Consider the following 7,213-nt stretch of genomic DNA (forward strand, 5'->3'; position numbering starts at 1 on the left):
CCATAGTTTCAGAAGAGATTTGAGATAAGGAATGTGTTTCAATGCATTTTAAAAGTTCGATTTCAGTCGAACTTTTCAGCTTCATTTCAGCTTCATCCAGCATGTATACACATCAATCGGACCACAATTGGCCTTGGCGTAATGCGCATGCTCCAAAAAACAGAGGTGTGTTTATCCCAGAAGTTGAATGCAACACAAAGCAAAGAAAAAGAAGAAGAACAACAACACAAATGTCCCAGCATTCCAAACGAGATAAATCAGCCTTAAAAGGGCTCTTTGAAGGGAGAGCAATCATGCTGTAATATCGCTTCAAACAGAATTTCCAATAAAAATGGTTTAAAAGGTATGTTCCGAATAAATATTATTTTTGAGCCCCACACCTTTCAGCTCTCCAAAGCTCTCACAGTGGATGGTAAAGTCTTTGAAGGGAATAAGGCATAGGGATGATCACTTCTGAATGGAATGCACCCTATTATGGCAAATGTTAGAATGTTAATTTTGGATGGATCAGCAGCCTGTAAGCCATTCACACCTGTAACACATTGATGTGGCTCTAATTATTATTATTTTGTCTGTATTCTGCCCATTGACTAATTGTCTTATCTGTCTGCCATAGTACACCCATATCACCCAACACCATCTTTGCAGTAGTATCAAATGTCTTTCTTTAAAAACAAGCACAAAAAAAAAACTTTTTTCATGATCTTAAGTGGACTATTTTCAGAAATTAGCATTATCATGCTAACATTGGATGCAAACATTGCATGAATGCAGAATGTAAACATTAAAAATTACACATTATCTACTGCATATATCTTTTAATTATCATTAAGTGGTTATAATCACTTCTTTGACCGATCTCATGTGGATTCTATTCATAGAATGAGGCAGAAAGCATGATATTTATAGATTATTCAGCCTGAAGAAAATAACAGGTGCAGTGACAACAAGTGATATATGGACAACAAACCTATAAAAATACCAGCGATTGCTGGGAAAATATAGACAAACCATACATTTTCTTAATCGTCTATTTATTCATGACATCTCTCCTCAGTCTAAACATTATTGTTATTCTTTATACACAGCAAATTGTGTCATCTTCTGCCTTTGGACATCACCATAAGCAATACGGATAACGTGCATCAGATCTGCACCAAAATCAATGCATAAAGAATGTAAGAATTGCACATGGCTGTAAAGATTTCCATTGTTGCTGTGCCTGTTGTGTGCGTGTTTAGAAGCTAGTTTGCTGACTTCGTTTAAACGCTACTTTGATGTAACTGGTCACAACGCTTCCTCAGCTGTCGTCCTTCCTTCAGCTATTCGATTATGCATAGTCCCTTACAAAAATCGAGAGTTCATGGCAAATTTGCTAGTGATCATTTTTGGCATCACTTCGCGGAAAATTGTCCATTGTTGCCAAAGGTTTGCTGGAGGTTCACCACTACCAGTGAAGAGCTGTAAACTTCTGGCAAACATTTGCGGCGAATCACAAGCTCATTTGCATGTGAAAATAATGAGTGGCAAATTTGTGGCAAGTTTGCATCTAGTTTGCCAGAACTCTAGATTTTTGTAAGGGGTGTCATGTATTCTTAGACAGAGAGATGAAGACTGTGGCTTGACTTTGCAAAAACCTACAGTAGCTTGATTATAACTTCCCATGTAAACGCACTCAATAATGTCTCAAAATATGCTCATATTTAAGATACCTGACCTTACAAAAATGGAGAGTTCTGGCAAATTTGCTGCAAGCTTGCCGCAAGTTCGCCACTGATTATTTTCACAAGCAAATGAGCTTTGCGGCAAACCCTCCATTGTTGCCAAAGGTTTACTGCAGATTCACCGCTACTGGTGAAGAGCTGCAAACTTCTGGCAAATATTTGCAGCAAATCGCAAGCTAATTTGCGTGAACATAATTGCGCAAATTTGCGGCAAGTTTGCAGGTAGTTTGCAGCAAGTTTGCCAGACCTCTAGATTTTTTGTAAGGGAGAGTCTGCAATCAAAAGTCAAAGATTTCAATATGAAATCTTGTCATTTCAAGTCAAATTTTTCTAATACCAGACTGTCAGAGCTATGCCATCCACATTCATTTCATAGATCTATACTCTTACTGTATGTCAAATTTTGTCTACATTTTCCTTTTTATTTTCATGTGTTCATTTTTATTTCTCCTAAGAAATTTGAGGATATACATAAGGGTGTATAAACACAAATAACCTTGAATACACAGTCACACTGAAACGCTGTAGAGGATTCATGCAGCAAAGCAAAGCAAAGCTGGGATATCCCAGTTAAAGCAAGGGTTTTTCGCATTTAGTCACTGTGCACTGTGGTCTCTTTTTTTTTCTTCTTCTTTTTGTTTTTTCATGCTTTGATAAATGCATAAATTATTCACAGAATATCTGATCTAAGGAGCTTGAGGGCTGTTTTTCACTGCTTCTGTAATTGAAGGGTCTGTTTGTTGCGTCTGCTCCAATGCTCTTTGAGTATATAGGTCAGAGAGCTGCTGCAGTCATCTTCACACACACTAACACATGCAAAACACACGTATGTCTCTTGTGGTTGTGCTGAGAAACCCCTCCTCTCTGCACCCTCGCTGGGCTGATGCATGATGCAATTCAGCTGTGAAGCAATGTTACAAAATATGTCTGAAAGTGTATTGTTTAAATTGTCGAGTGTGCATGTGTCTTTTCATGTGAAAGTTGTATACTGCACATTTTGGAAAATGTTGTAAATCATTAGGGCACTCTGTGCAGAGAGAATTCAAATAATGTGCACAATATACAGCACATACTACAGTATATACTGCAGTAATAGTAAGATGCATATTCTGAAACAGTCTTCAGGATCGGTAATCCTTCTCATGGTGTCTCAGTGTGTCTGTGGGTTTCTCCTTTAGTGTGTCTGGCTGACACTTTCTCCTGCTGTCTGCATGTAATCAATACACTGGTTCAAATCAAATGCATTGAAAGTAGATAGCAGCATTATGTGTACAGTGGAAAATCTGGGATTTAAAATCCCATTTAAACCTGGATAGACATATTTATGATTCTGTATTATTTCAAGGTCACTAATCAAATGTAATCAAATTTGTGACACTGACCATGATAACTCCTTTGTACAAAAGGTCAGACTTCATTGCTTCTACTAAAGCACACATGATGCTCTTTGAAACACTGGGATACAATAAATAATCTGGTTTCGTGATGTCCATGCCAGCAAATTAGAAAAATATATGTGTATTTGTGAAGATATGAGGATTTGTTGTCAAATTGATAGGACCGCACCACAGCTTGATCTGATTGTACACCATAACAAGCAAGCCTGACACCTGATTCACTATCGCATATTGATGGGTATCATAATGCTGAAAAAATTTTGCCAGTTTTGCAATAACTGTTCTGGGATATTGATACGATCTGATTGGAGATCTTTCAAAAGGGTGAAGTCATTACAGTAGGAACAGCTGTTAAAAGGCTGAGGTGATATTTCATCAAGGGATGTTGCAGTGTTACTAGTGTTTACCAAAAAGGAAGACTTGCCACTTTATGGGATTGGTTGGGTCCCATTTAGACACAAGAGCATCACTGAGATCAGGCACTGATGTTGGGCTATGTGGACTGGGTCACTGTGGGAGTTCTAGTGAATCTTAAAGATATTCACTGGGGTTCAAGTCTGGGCATTGTGCAGGCCAATTAAGTTCTTCCACAGCAGATTCATTAAACCATTTCTTTATGGACCATATCTTTGTGCACAAGGGTATTGTCATGCTATAACAGAAAAAGGGCTCTCCAAAAACTGTTCCATATAATGCAAGTGAATGGTGACCAAAACTGTGAAGCTTCAAAAAGCACATAAAGGCAGCATAAAAGTAAACAATAAGACTTCAGTGGTTTATCCCATGTCTTCTGAAGCAAACGAATCGGTTTTAGGTGAGAACAGACCAAAATATAACTCCTTTTTCACTGTACATCTTGCCATTGCAGTCTCTAGGCACGATTATGAGTTCAAGCTCGATTACACTTCTTAGTGCTTGACGCATGCGCAGAGTGCTAGATGGTGTTAGGAAATGAAATCGAGCTTGAAAAATCATGATCGCCAAGGAGACTGCCGCTCAAGAAATATTTTGGTCTGTTCTCACACAAAACCAATTAGATCACTTTAGAAGACATGGATTAAACCACAGGAGTCGTATGGATTACTTTTCTGCTACCGTTTTGTGCTTTTTGAAGCTTCAAAGTTTTGGTCACCATTCACTTGCATTGTATGGAGCTAGAGCTGAAATATTCTTCTAAAAATCTTTGTTTGTGTTCTGCAGAAAAAAGAAATTCATACACATTTGGGATACCATGAGAGTGAGTAAATGATGAGAGAATTTTAATTTTTGGGTGAACTATCCCTTTAAGATTTGCCTGCAGTGGAATTACAGAAATAGCCAAACCAGAAGAGTGTATACATACATTTGCATATGTAGTGTGTGTTTCTCATTCTTTTTAAAAGATTGTGAGAATTGTGTAAGTAATTTTGTTACACCCTTTCAAAAAAATAAATAAAAATTGAATGACAAAAAAGCTCCAGACCTTTGTTTGCCTTCTAGTTAAACTTTGCTTGGAGGGGCGTGAGATGAATAAACGGGTGAGTCATGTGCTCATGCTGTTTCGTGCTCTTGGTCATTTGTGTCTTATGCTTATGATGCCTTCATAAGAAGAGGTTTTTAATGGTATGGTCGAGGACTGTTTAAAGGGATAGCGCACCAAAAAAATGAAAATTCTGCCATCATTTACTCACCCTGTAGTTCCAAACCCATATGACTGTCTTTCTTTGTCGAGCACAAAAGGGATGTTAGACAGAATGCTAGACAGTCACCATTCACTTTTATTGCGTCTTTTTCCGTACAATGAAAGTGAATGGTGACTATAGCCCTATTCGGACGGGACTAGTTTTCCCTGAGGAGGTTAGAGAAATTCGTGTTTCACAGACGTACTTTGTGATTTTAATCCTGTCCGAATCTGACAACCTCTGTAAAAATTCCAGAGCAATTGACCTACTATTTTTCAGCTAACTGAAGGGTCCTCTGAGAAATCTAATCCTATCCAAATGCAAATGTCTGTGATATTTTCATGTATTTTGACCTACGTGAACTACCGTTAAGATCGTACTTATATGCGCCGTGCAAGCCAGTCTGCTGCCCGCTGCACAACTTTCAATTTGGATGTAGAGTTTTTGCCATCTGACAAAAAATACAAAAATTTCATTCACAAGGACAGCCAAATTCACAGATAAGTATTGTTCATTTCATTGGGTTTATTATAAGCAGCCACTTCTATAAACTCATGCGAATTTTATTTTAATAGGCTTTTTAAAATATGTAATGTATAATGAATAAATTACAATTAAATCAATAAATTAAATGAATTTTTAAAGTGATAAGTACTTTTATATTTAAATTGATAAAGTATAAAAGATATGTTAATTCTATCACCTAAATTGTGTTCAACCTTCTGTAACGCCCACATCTAGAAAACAGACACTCCCACCTTTGTAATAAACATGGAGATCTTTAGTCCCGTCCAAATCAGTACACTAAATCTCAGACGTCGGGTGATAATTGTAACTCAAATGACGTTTAGAAAACTAATCCCCTCCAAATAAGGCATAAGGCTAGCATTCTGTCTAATATTACAGATGAAAGTCAATATAAGTTTGGAACGACATGAGGGTGAGTAAATGATAACAGAATTTAAATTTTTAAGTGAACTATCCCTTCAAAGAGTTATTTGTCTTCAGTTTTACGGTAGTTACAGATACTGTACATTTAGGTAAAATAACATGTCACAATTGATTTGGTGCATGAAGATGCAGGAGACTGTATCTGCGTTGTGTGTCTGTGTTTTGTGTTATCTGAGAGGGGTTTAGTCTATGTGTTGGTGATGTTTGAGAGGAGTTGGGGAGGCTGGTAAATCCTCCTCTCCTCTTACTGGTGCATCATTTTCACATGAAATATTGATATGCTTAGTTTAAGCTTGAACAGCTCAAATGTCAAAATGTGTGAGTCTGCTGAGTGAGACACTCTCCTGCTTCATGGCCTGGGTGTCCAGCCCTGGGTGGGCGGCAGTTAAGATTAGGTCTGCATTATGAAGGTCATTTTTAATAGAGAATTGCGTACATAAGTTTACATGACATATACATGTATGAAGGTGTAAATGACACTTGAGAAAAGGAGAGAACTTGAAAAGGAGGACCATACAAAAATGTTTGATGGATTCTTTGTCTCAACAGGAAGTAATTTCCTGTAATTTAGTTGGAACACAGGTGGTATGGTATGTCACTGATCTATTAGAGCTCCAACAGGAAGGATGTCAAAGAGACGGTGAATTAATGCAAACTGACAGCAGGGAAGGAAACTTTTACAACACTTAAAGGAATAGTTCACCCAAAAATGCAAATTCTACAACTATTTACTCACCAAAATGTCATTCTTAATGTTTTTTTTTTACTGGAACACTGAATATAAAGTTTGAATTTTTGAAGAATTGCTGCACAACAATGACAGTTCATAGTGACCAGGAGTGTCAAGCTCCAAAAAGGGCAAAAAAATCCATAAAAGAATAGTCAACACCAGGGGGTTTCAAACTGGGGAGCTGCAACGGGGTGCTATGGGGTCCACAGAGAATTTCAGAGAAACAGGGTATAAAAAAAAAAGTTAAAAAGTAAATATTTACCAAATTTGACATTATTACTGCTTCATTCTGATTTCTAAAGACTACAAATACATTTCAATTGAATTAAAAACATTTACACCATTACTCTAATAATTTCCGTGAACCGATTCTTTTGAATGGCATGTTTCAATGAACCAGTTAAAAAAAAATGATTAAAGGGATAGTTCATCCAAAAAAGAAAATTCTCATCATTTACTCACCCTCATGCCATCCCAGATGTGTATGACTTTTATTCTTCTGCTGAACACAAACGAAGATTTTTGGAAGAATATTTCAGCTCTGTAGGTCCAAACAATGCAAGTGAATGGTGACCAGAATTTTGAAGCGCCAAAAAGCACATAAAGGCAGCATAAAGTCATCCATAAGACTCCAGTAGTTAAATCCATGTCTTCAGAAGTGATATGATAGGTGTGGATGAGAAACAGATCAATCAGTCTTTTTTGTTTTACTATAAATCTCCACTTTCACATTCTTCCTTTTTTTGTTTT

Source organism: Myxocyprinus asiaticus, chromosome 19, assembly GCF_019703515.2.
Source record: "Myxocyprinus asiaticus isolate MX2 ecotype Aquarium Trade chromosome 19, UBuf_Myxa_2, whole genome shotgun sequence".
NCBI classification, from domain to species: domain Eukaryota; kingdom Metazoa; phylum Chordata; class Actinopteri; order Cypriniformes; family Catostomidae; genus Myxocyprinus; species Myxocyprinus asiaticus.